Source organism: Brienomyrus brachyistius, chromosome 2 (genome assembly GCF_023856365.1).
Source record: "Brienomyrus brachyistius isolate T26 chromosome 2, BBRACH_0.4, whole genome shotgun sequence".
Taxonomy (NCBI): domain Eukaryota; kingdom Metazoa; phylum Chordata; class Actinopteri; order Osteoglossiformes; family Mormyridae; genus Brienomyrus; species Brienomyrus brachyistius.
Window position 1 is genome coordinate 42,152,670 of NC_064534.1, and position 16,487 is coordinate 42,169,156.

At 43.8% G+C, this 16,487-nt stretch overlaps 7 non-coding genes and 2 pseudogenes across 7 annotated transcripts; all 9 read left to right on the plus strand.

Moving 5' to 3' along the window:
* Positions 1-227: 227 nt before the first annotated feature.
* Positions 228-346, plus strand: LOC125732429 (5S ribosomal RNA). The gene has a single exon (XR_007391809.1). It is a non-coding gene; the product is annotated as a 5S ribosomal RNA (ribosomal RNA).
* A 1,077-nt stretch (positions 347-1,423) lies between these two features.
* Positions 1,424-1,542, plus strand: LOC125732722 (5S ribosomal RNA). The gene has a single exon (XR_007392093.1). It is a non-coding gene; the product is annotated as a 5S ribosomal RNA (ribosomal RNA).
* Positions 1,543-2,620: 1,078 nt separating this feature from the next.
* Positions 2,621-2,739, plus strand: LOC125731273 (5S ribosomal RNA). The gene has a single exon (XR_007391559.1). It is a non-coding gene; the product is annotated as a 5S ribosomal RNA (ribosomal RNA).
* A 1,077-nt stretch (positions 2,740-3,816) lies between these two features.
* LOC125731411 (5S ribosomal RNA) lies at positions 3,817-3,935 on the plus strand (annotated as a pseudogene).
* A 1,080-nt stretch (positions 3,936-5,015) lies between these two features.
* On the plus strand, positions 5,016-5,134 carry LOC125731302 (5S ribosomal RNA). The gene has a single exon (XR_007391588.1). It is a non-coding gene; the product is annotated as a 5S ribosomal RNA (ribosomal RNA).
* A 1,076-nt stretch (positions 5,135-6,210) lies between these two features.
* On the plus strand, positions 6,211-6,329 carry LOC125731729 (5S ribosomal RNA; annotated as a pseudogene).
* Positions 6,330-7,403: 1,074 nt separating this feature from the next.
* On the plus strand, positions 7,404-7,522 carry LOC125731115 (5S ribosomal RNA). Its single transcript, XR_007391402.1, has one exon. It is a non-coding gene; the product is annotated as a 5S ribosomal RNA (ribosomal RNA).
* A 1,081-nt stretch (positions 7,523-8,603) lies between these two features.
* LOC125735010 (5S ribosomal RNA) lies at positions 8,604-8,722 on the plus strand. The gene has a single exon (XR_007394311.1). It is a non-coding gene; the product is annotated as a 5S ribosomal RNA (ribosomal RNA).
* A 1,080-nt stretch (positions 8,723-9,802) lies between these two features.
* On the plus strand, positions 9,803-9,921 carry LOC125734353 (5S ribosomal RNA). Its single transcript, XR_007393669.1, has one exon. It is a non-coding gene; the product is annotated as a 5S ribosomal RNA (ribosomal RNA).
* The last annotated feature ends 6,566 nt before the right edge of the window (positions 9,922-16,487 follow it).

Consider the following 16,487-nt stretch of genomic DNA (forward strand, 5'->3'; position numbering starts at 1 on the left):
TAAAAAGAAGGAAGTGTGCGGATGCGGAAAGAATGGAATAATTGTGGTAGGCTGCCGGCTGAGTAGTTTGGTGAATGTTTGATGTGGGTCCGGCGCTGCCGATTGGATGGTGGGGCTGCAGTGTGAGTCAGATAAAAAAAAAAAAAACCAGGAGTAGGATCCAATGGGACTAACTGGCATGTATAGACGCGTGTAATGCAAAAGGGCTGTTTTTGGTAGCATCTCTCGCTTACGGCCATACCACCCTGAACACGCCCGATCTCGTCTGATCTCGGAAGCCAAGCAGGGTAGGGTCTGGTTAGTACTTGGATGGGAGACCTCCTGGGAATACCAGGTGCTGTAAGCCTTTCTCACTTTTACTTTATACAGGGGGCGCTCCACTTCACGATTAATTTAAATCTATCACTCCCCTTCCATTTTACTATTTTATATATATATATTTTTTTTTTTCTCTCATTCCTAAAGGCAGCTTTTAGAAACCGTTTTACTCTAAATACTTCCTGGTAATTCTAGGTGCTGTAAGCTGTTCGTGCCTTTATTCCACCAGGGCGCGATCTTCTCACAAACTTGAAGACGGTCACTCCCCATTCACGTTTTACAACTTATTGTTAATGATAAAGAGACAGCTTTTTACACACAGTTTTAAACAAAGTACTGATATTATTCCTCTTCAACTGACCGCTTTGTTTTCTATGCAAAAACCACTTCGCCACAGAAGACTCGATATTATTGGCATAGCAAGTTCTGCTCTTCTCCTTTCAAAACTTGCTAAAAGCTGTATTTAAAAGAACAGATTGGCCGGGGTAATTCACACCCTTCAATGCCAGCTTAATGTTTAGGTTAGTTGGAATCACAGAGGAATTAGGGATGGAAACTTCTTTGCTGGTGCTAGAAGCGGTCTGGTGAATTTTTAGAGAGAAGAGGCCGTCGATGTTTGAATGTAGAAAATTGTTCTGGCTGCAGCCTGCAGTATGGACTTGTTGGTGCGTGTAGCTCCCAGTGTTCTGACAGCGCGCCGTTTTGGGGAAGCATGTGATTCAGTAGCTACCAGTGGGCTTCGTGCGGCGGAGATTTTGTGGCTGTTAGCGGAGTTGATAACAGAGGGTCGTTAAGAGAAGCCTGCATGCAGTAGGCAAAGGAGTAATGTTTGCTGGCGGGGGTCGTGCGGCGATTAACCTGTGCGGTAGTGAAAAGGAGTTAAAAAGAAGGAAGTGTGCGGATGCGGAAAGAATGGAATAATTGTGGTAGGCTGCCGGCTGAGTAGTTTGGTGAATGTTTGATGTGGGTCCGGCGCTGCCGATTGGATGGTGGGGCTGCAGTGTGAGTCAGATAAAAAAAAAAAAACAGGAGTAGGATCCAATGGGACTAACTGGCATGTATAGACGCGTGTAATGCAAAAGGGCTGTTTTTGGTAGCGTCTCTCGCTTATGGCCATACCACCCTGAACACGCCCGATCTCATCCGATCTCGGAAGCCAAGCAGGGTAGGGTCTGGTTAGTACTTGGATGGGAGACCTCCTGGGAATACCAGGTGCTGTAAGCTTTTCTCACTTTTACTTTATACAGGGGGCACTCCACTTCACGATTAATTTAAATCTATCACTCCCCTTACGTTTTACTATTTTATATATATATATTTTTTTTCTCTCATTCATAAAGGCAGCTTTTACACACCGTTTTACTCTAAATACTGCCTGGTAATTCTAGGTGCTGTAAGCTGTTCGTGCCTTTATTCTACCAGGGCGCGATCTTCTCACAAACTTGAAGACTGTCACTCCCCATTCACGTTTTACAACTTATTGTTAATGATAAAGAGACAGCTTTTTACACACAGTTTTAAACAAAGTACTGATATAATTCCTCTTCAACTCACCGCTTTGTTTTCTATGCAAAAACCACTTCACCACAAAAGACTCGATATTATTGCCATAGCAAGGTCTGCTCTTCTCCTCCTTTCAAAACTTGCTAAAAGCTGTATTTAAAAGAGCAGGTTGGCCATGGTAATTCACACACTTCAATGCCAGCTTAATGTTTAGGTTAGTGGGAATCACAGAGGAATTAGGGATGGAAACTTCTTTGCTGGTGGTAGAAGCGGTCTGGTGAATTTTTAGAGAGAAGAGGCCGTCGATGTTTGAATGTAGAAAATTGTTCTGGCTGCAGCCTGCAGTATGGACTTGTTGGTGTGTGTAGCTCCCAGTGATCTGACAGCGCGACGTTTTGGGGAAGCATGTGATTCAGCAGCTACCAGTGGGCTTCGTGCGGCGGAGATTTTGTGGCTGTTAGCTGAGTTGATAGCAGTGGGTCGTTAAGAGAAGCCTGCATGCGGTAGGCAAATGAGTAATGTTTGCCGGCGGGGGACGTGCGGCGATTAACCTGTGAGGTAGTGAAAAGGACTTAAAGAGAAGGAAGTGTGCGGATGCGGAAAGAATGGAATAATTGTGGTAGGCTGCCGGCTGAGTAGTTTGGTGAATGTTTGGTGTGGGTCCGGCGCTGCCGATTGGATGGTGGGGCTGCAGTGTGAGTCAGATAAAAAAAAAAAGAACATTAGTAGGATCCAATGGGACCAACTGGCATGTATAGAGGCGTGTAATGCAAAAGGGCTGTTTTTGGTAGCATCTCTCGCTTACGGCCATACCACCCTGAACGCGCCCGATCTCGTCTGATCTCAGAAGCTAAGCAGGGTAGGGTCTGGTTAGTGTTTGGATGGGAGAACTCCTGGGAATACCAGGTGCTGTAAGCTTTTCTCACTTTTACTTTATACAGGGGGCGCTCCACTTCACGAATAATTTAAATCTAGCACTCCCCTTCCATTTTACTATTTTATATATATATATTTTTTCTCTCTTTCATAAAGCCAGCTTTTAGAAACCGTTTTACTCTAAATACTTCCTGGTAATTCTAGGTGCTGTAAGCTGTTCGTGCCTTTATTCCACCAGGGCGCGATCTTCTCACAAACTTGAAGACTGTCACTCCCCATTCACGTTTTACAACTTATTGTTAATGATAAAGAGACAGCTTTTTACACACAGTTTTAAACAAAGTACTGATATTATTCCTCTTCAACTGACCGCTTTGTTTTCTATGCAAAAACCACTTCGCCACAGAAGACTCGATATTATTGGCATAGCAAGCTCTGCTCTTCTCCTTTCAAAACTTGCTAAAAGCTGTATTTAAAAGAACAGATTGGCCGGGGTAATTCACACCCTTCAATGCCAGCTTAATGTTTAGGTTAGTGGGAATCACAGAGGAATTAGGGATGGAAACTTCTTTGCTGGTGGTAGAAGCGGTCTGGTGAATTTTTAGAGAGAAGAGGCCGTCGATGTTTGAATGTAGAAAATTGTTCTGGCTGCAGCCTGCAGTATGGACTTGTTGGTGTGTGTAGCTCCCAGTGTTCTGACAGCGCGACGTTTTCGGGAAGCATGTGATTCAGCAGCTACCAGTGGGCTTCGTGCGGCGGAGATTTTGTGGCTGTTAGCGGAGTTGATAACAGAGGGTCGTTAAGAGAAGCCTGCATGCAGTAGGCAAAGGAGTAATGTTTGCCGGCGGGGGACGTGCGGCGATTAACCTGTGCGGTAGTGAAAAGGAGTTAAAGAGAAGGAAGTGTGCGGATGCGGAAAGAATGGAATAATTGTGGTAGGCTGCCGGCTGAGTAGTTTGGTGAATGTTTGGTGTGGGTCCGGCGCTGCCGATTGGATGGTGGGGCTGCAGTGTGAGTCAGATAAAAAAAAAAAAAAAAACCAGGAGTAGGATCCAATGGGACTAACTGGCATGTATAGACGCGTGTAATGCAAAAGGGCTGTTTTTGGTAGCATCTCTCGCTTCTGGCCATGCCAGCCTGAACACGCCCGATCTCATCCGATCTCGGAAGCCAATCAGGGTAGGGTCTGGTTAGTACTTGGATGGGAGACCTCTTGGGAATACCAGGTGCTGTAAGCTTTTCTCACTTTTACTTTATACAGGGGGCACTCCACTTCACGATTAATTTAAATCTATCACTCCCCTTACGTTTTACTATTTTATATATATATTTTTTTTCTCTCATTCATAAAGGCAGCTTTTACACACCGTTTAACTCTAAATACTGCCTGGTAATTCTAGGTGCTGTAAGCTGTTCGTGCCTTTATTCCACCAGGGCGCGATCTTCTCACAAACTTGAAGACTGTCACTCCCCATTCACGTTTTACAACTTATTGTTAATGATAAAGAGACAGCTTTTTACACACAGTTTTAAACAAAGTACTGATATAATTCCTCTTCAACTCACCGCTTTGTTTTCTATGCAAAAACCACTTCACCACAAAAGACTCGATATTATTGGCATAGCAAGGTCTGCTCTTCTCCTCCTTTCAAAACTTGCTAAAAGCTGTATTTAAAAGAGCAGGTTGGCCATGGTAATTCACACACTTCAATGCCAGCTTAATGTTTAGGTTAGTGGGAATCACAGAGGAATTAGGGATGGAAACTTCTTTGCTGGTGGTAGAAGCGGTCTGGTGAATTTTTAGAGAGAAGAGGCCGTCAATGTTTGAATGTAGAAAATTGTTTTGGCTGCAGCCTGCAGTATGGACTTGTTGGTGTGTGTAGCTCCCAGTGTTCTGACAGCGCGACGTTTTGGGGAAGCACGTGATTTAGCAGCTACCAGTGGGTTTCGTGCGGCGGAGATTTTGTGGCTGTTAGCGGAGTTGATAACAGAAGGTCATTAAGAGAAGCCTGCATGCGGTAGGCAAAGGAGTAATGTTTGCCGGCGGGGGACGTGCGGCGATTAACCTGTGCGGTAGTGAAAAGGAGTTAAAGAGAAGGAAGTGTGCGGATACGGAAAGAATGGAATAATTGTGGTAGGCTGCCGGCTGAGTAGTTTGGTGAATGTTTGGTGTGGTTCCAGCACTGCCGATTGGATGGTGGGGCTGCAGTGTGAGTCAGATAAAAAAAAAAAAAAAAAACAGGAGTAGGATCCAATGGGACTAACTGGCATGTATAGAGGCGTGTAATGCAAAAGGGCTGTTTTTGGTAGCTTTTCTCGCTCACGGCCATACCACCCTGAACACGCCCGATCTCGTCCGATCTCAGAAGCCAAGCAGGATAGGGTCTGGTTAGTACTTGGATGGGAGACTGCCTGGGAATACCAGGTGCTGTAAGCTTTTCTCACTTTTACTTTACACAGGGGGCGCTCCACTTCACGATTAATTTAAATCTAGCACTCCCCTTCCATTTTACTATTTTATATATATATATTTTTTCTCTCTTTCATAAAGCCAGCTTTTAGAAACCGTTTTACTCTAAATACTTCCTGGTAATTCTAGGTGCTGTAAGCTGTTCGTGCCTTTATTCCACCAGGGCGCGATCTTCTCACAAACTTGAAGACTGTCACTCCCCATTCACGTTTTACAACTTATTGTTAATGATAAAGAGACAGCTTTTTAAACACAGTTTTAAACAAAGTACTGATATTATTCCTCTTCAACTGACCGCTTTGTTTTCTATGCAAAAACCACTTCGCCACAGAAGACTCGATATTATTGGCATAGCAAGTTCTGCTCTTCTCTTTTCAAAACTTGCTAAAAGCTGTATTTAAAAGAACAGATTGGCCGGGGTAATTCACACCCTTCAATGCCAGCTTAATGTTTAGGTTAGTGGGAATCACAGAGGAATTAGGGATGGAAACTTCTTTGCTGGTGGTAGAAGCGGTCTGGTGAATTTTTAGAGAGAAGAGGCCGTCGATGTTTGAATGAAGAAAATAGTTCTGGCTGCAGCCTGCAGTATGGACTTGTTGGTGTGTGTAGCTCCCAGTGTTCTGACAGCGCGACGTTTTGGGGAAGCATGTGATTCAGCAGCTACCAGTGGGCTTCGTGCGGCGGAGATTTTGTGGCTGTTAGCGGAGTTGATAACAGAGGGTTGTTAAGAGAAGCCTGCATGCAGTAGGCAAAGGAGTAATGTTTGCCGGCGGGGGACGTGCGGCGATTAACCTGTGCGGTAGTGAAAAGGAGTTAAAGAGAAGGAAGTGTGCGGATGCGGAAAGAATGGAATAATTGTGGTAGGCTGCCGGCTGAGTAGTTTGGTGAATGTTTGGTGTGGGTCCGGCGCTGCCGATTGGATGGTGGGGCTGCAGTGTGAGTCAGATAAAAAAAAAAAAAAAAACAGGAATAGGATCCAATGGGACTAACTGGCATGTATAGAGGCGTGTAATGCAAAAGGGCTGTTTTTGTTCGCCGCTCTCGCTTATGGCCATACCACCCTGAACACGCCCGATCTCGTCTGATCTCGGAAGCTAAGTGGGGTAGGGTCTTGTTAGTACTTTGATGGGAGACTGCCTGGGAATACCACGTGCTGTAAGCTTTTCTCACTTTTACTTTATACAGGGGGCACTCCACCTCACGATTAATTTAAATCTATCACTCCCCTTCTATTTTACTATTTTATATATTTCTTTTTTCTCTCATTCATGAAGGCAGCTTTTACACACGTTTTACTCTAAATACTGCCTGGTAATTCTAGGTGCTGTAAGCTGTTCGTGCCTTTATTCCACCAGGGCGCGATCTTCTCACAAACTTGAAAACTGTCACTCCCCATTCACATTTTACAACTTATTGTTAATGATAAAGAGACAGCTTTTTACACACAGTTTTAAACAAAGTACTGATATTATTCCTCTTCAACTGACCGCTTTGTTTTCTATGCAAAAACCACTTCGCCACAGAAGACTCGATATTATTGGCATAGCAAGTTCTGCTCTTCTCCTTTCAAAACTTGCTAAAAGCTGTATTTAAAAGAACAGATTGGCCGGGGTAATTCACACCCTTCAATGCCAGCTTAATGTTTAGGTTAGTGGGAATCACAGAGGAATTAGGGATGGAAACTTCTTTGCTGCTGGTAGAAGCGGTCTGGTGAATTTTTAGAGAGAAGAGGCCGTCGATGTTTGAATGTAGAAAATTGTTCTGGCTGCAGCCTGCAGTATGGACTTGTTGGTGTGTGTAGCTCCCAGTGTTCTGACAGCGCAACGTTTTGGGGAAGCATGTGATTCAGCAGCTACCAGTGGGCTTCGTGCGGCGGAGATTTTGTGGCTGTTAGCGGAGTTGATAACAGAGGGTCGTTAAGAGAAGCCTGCATGCAGTAGGCAAAGGAGTAATGTTTGCCGGCGGGGGACGTGCGGCGATTAACCTGTGCGGTAGTGAAAAGGAGTTAAAGAGAAGGAAGTGTGCGGATGCGGAAAGAATGGAATAATTGTGGTAGGCTGCCGGCTGAGTAGTTTGGTGAATGTTTGGTGTGGGTCCGGCGCTGCCGATTGGATGGTGGGGCTGCAGTGTGAGTCAGATAAAAAAAAAAAAAAAAACCAGGAGTAGGATCCAATGGGACCAACTGGCATGTATAGAGGCGTGTAATGCAAAAGGGCTGTTTTTGGTAGCGTCTCTTGCTTATGGCCATACCACCCTGAACACGCCCGATCTCATCTGATCTTGGAAGCTAAGCAGGATAGGGTCTGGTTAGTACTTGGATGGGAGACCACCTGGGAATAGCAGGTTCTGTAAGCTTTTCTCACTTTTACTTCATACAGGGGGCGCTCCACTTCACGATTAATTTAAATCTATCACTCCCCTTCCATTTTACTATTTTATATATATAAATATATTTTTCTCTCATTCATAAAGCCAGCTTTTACACACCGTTTTACTCTAAATACTTCCTGGTAATTCTAGGTGCTGTAAGCTGTTCGTGCCATTATTCCACCAGGGCGCGATCTTCTCACAAACTTGAAAACTGTCACTCCCCATTCACGTTTTACAACTTATTGTTAATGATAAAGAGACAGCTTTTTACACACAGTTTTAAACAAAGTACTGATATTATTCCTCTTCAACTGACCGCTTTGTTTTCTATGCAAAAACCACTTCGCCACAGAAGACTCGATATTATTGGCATAGCAAGTTCTGCTCTTCTCCTTTCAAAACTTGCTGAAAGCTGTATTTCAAAGAACAGATTGGCCGGGGTAATTCACACCCTTCAATGCCAGCTTAATGTTTAGGTTAGTGGGAATCACAGAGGAATTAGGGATGGAAACTTCTTTGCTGGTGGTAGAAGCGGTCTGGTGAATTTTTAGAGAGAAGAGGCCGTCGATGTTTGGATGTAGAAAATTGTTCTGGCTGCAGCCTGCAGTATGGACTTGTTGGTGTGTGTAGCTCCCAGTGTTCTGACAGCGCGACGTTTTGGGGAAGCATGTGATTCAGCAGCTACCAGTGGGCTTCGTGCGGCGGAGATTTTGTGGCTGTTAGCGGAGTTGATAACAGAGGGTCGTTAAGAGAAGCCTGCATGCAGTAGGCAAAGGAGTAATGTTTGCCGGCGGGGGACGTGCGGCGATTAACCTGTGCGGTAGTGAAAAGGAGTTAAAAAGAAGGAAGTGTGCGGATGCGGAAAGAATGGAATAATTGTGGTAGGCTGCCGGCTGAGTAGTTTGGTGAATGTTTGGTGTGGGTCCGGCGCTGCCGATTGGATGGTGGGGCTGCAGTGTGAGTTAGTTAAAAAAAAAAAAAAAAGAACATTAGTAGGATCCAATGGGACCAACTGGCATGTATAGAGGCGTGTAATGCAAAAGGGCTGTTTTTGGTAGCATCTCTCGCTTACGGCCATACCACCCTGAACACGCCCGATCTCGTCTGATCTCGGAAGCCAAGCAGGGTAGGGTCTGGTTAGTACTTGGATGGGAGACCTCCTGGGAATACCAGGTTCTGTAAGCTTTTCTCACTTTTACTTTATACAGGGGGCGCTCCACTTCACGATTAATTTAAATCTATCACTCCCCTTCCATTTTACTATTTTATATATATATATATTTTTTTCTCTCATTCATAAAGGCAGCTTTTACACACCGTTTTACTCTAAATACTTCCTGGTAATTCTAGGTGCTGTAAGCTGTTCGTGCCTTTATTCCACCAGGGCGCGATCTTCTCACAAACTTGAAGACTGTCACTCCCCATTCACGTTTTACAACTTATTGTTAATGATAAAGAGACAGCTTTTTACACACAGTTTTAAACAAAGTACTGATATTATTCCTCTTCAACTCACCGCTTTGTTTTCTATGCAAAAACCACTTCGCCACAGAAGACTCGATATTATTGGCATAGCAAGTTCTGCTCTTCTCCTTTCAAAACTTGCTAAAAGCTGTATTTAAAAGAACAGATTGGCCGGGGTAATTCACACCCTTCAATGCCAGCTTAATGTTTAGGTTAGTGGGAATCACAGAGGAATTAGGGATGGAAACTTCTTTGCTGGTGGTAGAAGCGGTCTGGTGAATTTTTAGAGAGAAGAGGCCGTCGATGTTTGAATGTAGAAAATTGTTCTGGCTGCAGCCTGCAGTATGGACTTGTTGGTGTGTGTAGCTCCCAGTGTTCTGACAGCGCGAAGTTTTGGGGAAGCATGTGATTCAGCAGCTACCAGTGGGCTTCGTGCGGCGGAGATTTTGTGGCTGTTAGCGGAGTTGATAACAGAGGGTCGTTAAGAGAAGCCTGCATGCAGTAGGCAAAGGAGTAATGTTTGCCGGCGGGGGACGTGCGGCGATTAACCTGTGCGGTAGTGAAAAGGAGTTAAAAAGAAGGAAGTGTGCGGATGCGGAAAGAATGGAATAATTGTGGTAGGCTGCCGGCTGAGTAGTTTGGTGAATGTTTGGTGTGGGTCCGGCGCTGCCGATTGGATGGTGGGGCTGCAGTGTGAGTCAGTTAAAAAAAAAAAAAAAGAACATTAGTAGGATCCAATGGGACCAACTGGCATGTATAGAGGCGTGTAATGCAAAAGGGCTGTTTTTGGTAGCATCTCTCGCTTACGACCATACCACCCTGAACACGCCCGATCTCGTCTGATCTCGGAAGCCAAGCAGGGTAGGGTCTGGTTAGTACTTGGATGGGAGACCTCCTGGGAATACCAGGTGCTGTAAGCTTTTCTCACTTTTACTTTATACAGGGGGCGCTCCACTTCACGATTAATTTAAATCTATCACTCCCCTTCCATTTTACTATTTTATATATATATATATATTTTTTCTCTCATTCATAAAGGCAGCTTTTAGAAACCGTTTTACTCTAAATACTTCCTGGTAATTCTAGGTGCTGTAAGCTGTTCGTGCCTTTATTCCACCAGGGCGCGATCTTCTCACAAACTTGAAGACTGTCACTCCCCATTCACGTTTTACAACTTATTGTTAATGATAAAGAGACAGCTTTTTACACACAGTTTTAAACAAAGTACTGATATTATTCCTCTTCAACTGACCGCTTTGTTTTCTATGCAAAAACCACAAAAAAAAAAAAACCAGGAGTAGGATCTGTTGGGGAAAGCGCCCGGCGTTTCCACCCCAACTCCACATTTATGAGACACACACAGGTTACAGTTTTACTTGCAAGGGTACCCACACTCTCTGCAATGCAAACTACAGCAGAATGTGTTACAAAGGGTGGTTCCCCTTGACTCCTTTATTTATAGTCAGTGGGAGGCGCAAGAGTCATGCAGAATAGGGAGGTGAGAGAAAGTTCTGGTTTTGCTAAGGTGGGAATGCTATTATTAATATAATCTAAACTATGAGGCTATTGGAAAACAAAATAATATATATACATATTTACATTCATTGCTGATCATACAGGAGTGATAACAAAATGATTAATAACAGTTTCTTCAACCTAACAGTCCCTCCTGTTTATCATGACAGTATGATCAAAAACATCAGTATTGTACAAGTTGCAAAAGCATTTCCAGTACAACTGTCATTTAGATCACATCATCATCATCCTAACTGTGGAGTACAGAAAACCATCAGGAGTCGTTCCTCCTGTTTATCATAGAAAAACATCTAATTCCGTTACTTCAGGTCCAAGCCCTGCACGGGTGCTTTCGGCTCAGCCGTCATTATGAATTACATGTCTTCTTCATCGCTATCGCTGGAAACAGGCTCTGTCTCCATATTCTGAGTAAGGGAGAGAAACATTGTACTGTGTGTCCGAAAAGCAGCATTAAGAGCTTGATTAATAAACATTTTCAAACATGGTATAACAGTTATAAAACAACAGAAAAACAAAATAAAAAAACAAAACAAAAGAAAATATAAGTGAAACAATACTTTGGTACCCTATACCTGCAAAAGATGCGGCACATTTGGCCTGTGACATATTCATGGGTTTTCCATATACAGTGGGTCGTTCACTATGAGTAGGCATCACAGAACAAACATAGCAATTCGTCACATTTTTTGCTGTTACAGTGTCATGTACATATTGATACCAGTAGTTCTTCATGAACGGGTGTGAGTGGTCAGCAGGCAACGGGCACAGATGGAAGTCGTCATGGGTCCATCGCCGTAGGTGTTGCAATGGAGCTAGTGGGAGCAAGGACAACCATACAAGTCCAACAACAAGAATGACCCCTAGAGTCACCTTACCACATCCCCACCCCGTCAGAGCCATCCTAATAGAGTGCAGTTCAGTTGTTTTCTTCACCGGGTTGAGACAGCAGCACCCTATTGGTTACTGTGCCTTTGTAGCGGACTTCCACTGCTACTCTGTCGCTGAGGCCTCTGATAAGGGCTTGATGGGTTTACAGTGACTTTTGTGTATCCAGGAAGGTCGTTCTGCTATTTTCACAGCTGTTGGTGTTGTGAGGAGGACTTGATAAGGACCGTCCCACCGGGGTGTGCTCCACTCCTTCCGCAACAGGACCTTGACCAGGATCCAATCCCCTGGCTGCAAGTTATCCTGTTGGTTAGAAACATAATTTACTGGCAGACTACTGGGGCTATGTTTTTGTTGTGATGATAGCAACTTTCGCATCCAATTAGCCAATGTATTTTCTCTGTCCGCTTTCCCTATATCACTCATTTCGGTTGCTAGAGGAAACGGCCTTCCGTACACTATCTCAAAAGGTGTTAATCCTGCAGGAATGGGAGTTATTCTCATCCACAATTTTACTAGAGACAAACATTCTGGCCACGGCCTTTTTGTCTCTTCCATTGTTTTTCTGAGCCTTGTTTTAATAGTGCCGTTAGTTCTCTCCACTAAGCCTGCACTCTTAAGCGTAAAACCTAATGCTTGTGAACAAAGGGACATGGTCTGATTTACAAAATGAGTCCCATTGTCTGATCTTATAATATGAGGTATGCCATAAGTAGGGAAATAATGGCCTACCAAACATTTTGCAACAGTCATTGCATCACAGTGCTTTACAGGGTATATTTCTACCCACTTAGAAAAGGTGTCTATAATGACTAGACAGTACTTCTTCCCTTGTGACCAAAATAATTCAATAAAATCCATATGTACAACTTGAAACGGGTACTCAGCTACAGGGAACTGGCCACGTTTTGGTCTCATGTTACCCTGTGCATTATGTTTACAGCAAATTAAGCATGTTCTACAAAATTGCTTTGCATAATCAGAAAAATTTATAGCATAAAAGTATTGCTGGATAATATGTACCATCCCTCCTGTTGAGACATGAGTATTTCCATGGCTCACTAAGGCAGCTGTTTTGTATAAGTTTTTTGGTAGGATGGGCTTGTCATTCATATAGTAAACTTTCCCTTGCTGTATTGCTCCTCTCTTGATCCAACTCTGTATTTCTGTTTTAGGAGCATGCATCTGTGCATCACACAGCACATCACTATCTATGAAAAGAATGTCTGCCACTGATAAGGTGGGCTGTTTCAGGGCCGCTTCTTTGGCAGTTTTATCTGCAAAGTTGTTTCCTTTAGCTATTGTGGAAGCGGTTTGGTGTGCTTTACATTTGCACAGTGCAAGGCGAGTCGGTAATTGTACAACATCTAATAATCTAAGTAGTAAGTTTGTGTGAGTTAGAGACGTTCCCTGCGATGTTTTAAAACCTCTATTTTTCCACACTCTTGCATGGTGATGAACAGTTCCAAACACATATTGACTATCAGTGTATATAGTAAGTGACTTATTTTTGAATAGCTCGCATGCCCTAATTACAGCATAGAGTTCAGCCGCTTGTGCTGAACAAGCAGGTGGGAGTGCACTGGCCTCTAACACTTCAGTGGACGTAACTACAGCATACCCGACCTTATTTTTTCCCATATCATTTTTTGATGCTGATCCATCTACATAAACAACCATTGAATCTGATATTGGGGTCTGTAAAATATCTGCTCTGGGTTTTGTTTGCTCTTCCACAACTGCTTTGCACGAATGTGGCTCTCCATCTTCCGTTGTCGGAAGAAGGGTGCTAGGGTTAAGAGGACCACATCGCTGTATAGTAATGTTTGACTGTGAAAGCAGGAGTGAGACTAAGGTCAGATGTCTAGCATGTGTGAGGAACGGAAGCGGCGTCTGCAGTAAAACTAATGAAACTGAATGTGGCACCTTCAGGGTGAGTGGGTGACACAACACTAATTCTGCTGATAATTTTACTGCTTCTGCAGCAGCTGCACATGCTTGCAAACATTGTGGAAAACCAGCTGCTACTGCATCTAATCGTTTAGAATAGAATGCTAGTGCTCTTTCCTTTGTCCCGAACGGCTGTGTTAATACCGCTTTCATATAACCTTGATTAGCATCAACACATAAGGTAAATGGTTGTTGATAATCTGGTAAGGCAAGTATCACATTTGTTTGTAGCATCATTTTTAAGTTTGTGAATGCCAATTCTCCTTCTTTTGTCCACTGAATTTTATCTTTTAAGGCCATGTCTTTCCCATAAATTAAGGTTTGCAGAGGTTGAACGAGTGCGGCATAATCAGGTAGCCATTCTCTGCAATAATTACAAAGTCCTAAGAAGGACATCATTTGCTGTTTAGTCTTTGGCTTTGGTGCCTCTTGTATTGCCTGTTTTCTAGTTTCTAATAATGATCGACCTTGTTGGGAGAGTTTATGTCCAAGATATATAACTTCCTCCCTGCAATATTGTAATTTTTGTTTTGATGCTTTATGTCCTGTATCATATAAATGCTGTAACACCAACAGTGTGGCTTCCTTACAATGCTGTTTTGTATCTGAAGCAATTAATATATCATCTACATACAGTAGCACTTGACTATGGGATGGTATTTTACAGGTACTCATAGAATATCTAAGGGCCATGGTATATACATGTGGACTTTCTGAAAACCCTTGAGGGAGTCTAGTATATGTGTATTTTTTTCCCTTATAGGTGAAACCAAATAAATGTTGAGAATCAGAGTGTAATGGTACTGAGAAAAATGCATTACTGAGATCAACTACTGAGAAGTAACTTTTATCAGGGGTTAATGAGTTGAGCAATAAATGCGGGTTGGGCACGTCTGGTGCTGCGTGTTGCACTATGTTATTAACTGGTCTTAAATCCTGCACCATGCGCCATTTCCCTGTATGTCCCTTCTGGACAGGGAAGATAGGAGTATTGCAAGTGGCCTCAGGAGCCTCTCGCAATATTCCTGATGCCAACATATCCTGCACTACAGGGGCTATACCTTTCTCTGCCTCAGGTTTTAACGGGTATTGTCTAACTACCGGGCGGTGTTCTGATTTCACAATTACTTTGTATGGTGGGAACCCCTTTACCAGTCCTACATCAGTGGGGGAGGACGACCACAACCCTTCCGGGAGGCGATCTAGATCTGGACATGATCCCCCCTCCAGAACAGAAAAAATTTGTCAGGTTGGGTCCTGCAAGTGTGTGGTGAGAGTGGTTTGAACTCTCCATCCCAAAGGGAACCGCCACACATTGTGTTTTTTGTCATAGCTCCAACAGGAGCCAGGTACGGGTTGGTAGTCATTGTAACTGTGCATGGAATCTCGTAAGAACATCTCTACATCCCTCCACTGCATCTGAGGTGGTTTTGATAGAGATACGTGTGGTGTTTCCCCTCTGAACACAGCCTGTTGTTTATTAGATAAGATGACTGAGGCAGCAGAAAAGCCAGTAGTGGAGTTAACATACAAATGTTGTAAGATAATACAAGTGTCTTGAAGGGCATGAAACGTTTTGTCATAGGCATAATCTGGTCCTGGGGTGCCTTTGTACCACATAGTGACGTGTAAGGCATCGTCAGGCATGAACTGGGTTTGTTTAGGGGACTGCTTTTCTCTAGTTTTTTGCAACAATTCTCGTGTCTGTGCAGTTCCCCCTAGGTCCAGTGACCAGTAATATTGTGGTGCTCCGGTTCCTTGCACAACATAGGCTTCCTCATTTATGATTGCTTTCATGCCAGAGTTTGTGGCAACTACACTAATGCCCATCTGTACCATAAGGTCACGGCCTAACAGATTGACAGGGCAAGAAGGGCTTATTAACACTTGTGCTTGACATTCAATCCCAGTTTCCTTATCTTTTACTGCAACTGGGTTTGTTAGCTGATGACTGTCTGTTTGGCCTCCTGCTGTTTTTATATTTATGACAGATGAGGAGTATGTGACTTCAGGAGGACTGGAGGTTAGGACAGTCCTACAGGCTCCAGTATCACACAGGCATTCGTATACTTTGCCATTTATGATTAATTTCCGACTTGGCAAAGTTCCCCACTGCCTTTCTGCTAATAGCTGACATACTGCTTGCAAATCTATTTCCTCATCCAGGAGGTCTTGTAAGGTAACCTCCGTTTCTTCCCTTAAAATGACCTCTGTTTCACCTCGGATAGTGTCGGCAACAGGGGTCTCCGAGGAGGGTCATTGGTCATTTTCGGTGGAGTTTGGATTAAATGGTCGCTTCCCTGACCTGCAGTCCCTGCTTAAATGTCCAGGTTTCCCGCATGTCCAACACTCTGTTTCCTGTGAAAACCCTCCTGTTTGTTTATTTCTTAATCTTCCTCGGCCTCTAAATCTTCCTCTTCCTCTACCTCTGAATCCCCCGCGTCCCCGAGGGTTCGTTTGCACTAGCGCTACCACGTCAGAGGCGCTGAATATTGTATCTGTCTTTTGCTGTTTCTGCGCTTTCTGTGCGTGTTGGGCATATTCTAAGGCTTGTTGGACTGAGCCAGTATTCTGATGTACCCAATGTTTGTCGAGATATTTTCGCAATTCAGGCTTTAGGCCTGCGACAAAAGCTCGTTTTAATTGTTGCTGATACACTCCTCCATCTTCCTTGTCGTGAGGAATTCCTGAATTTCCCCTGAACACCACTCGCATCCTATCCATAAAATCCTCAGGTTCCTCTCCATCTTTTTGTTTGCACTGCGCTATTCGCCCATAATCTGCACGTCTTACGAAGACTGTGTCTATCCTCTCTCGCAGGTGTTGTAATGCTTGTATGAGTTCCTGTGAGTCATGTGCTAAGACTTCATCATTATTACCATGTCCTGTGAAGTCTCCCGCTACACGTCCCCATTTATGGGTAAACAACTGTCTGAGACATCTATACATTTCCCTGCCGTTCAAATGAAAACTACTTTGTAATTCTAGGATGGCAGTCCAAAACTCGGGTACCCCTTCTTCAACCGGGGGTATTCCTTTTAAAGCCGCTGTTCTATCCTCAGCGGTCCAGGGTCTATATACTAACATAGTTTCGGGTCCTGCATTATTTGGGCCT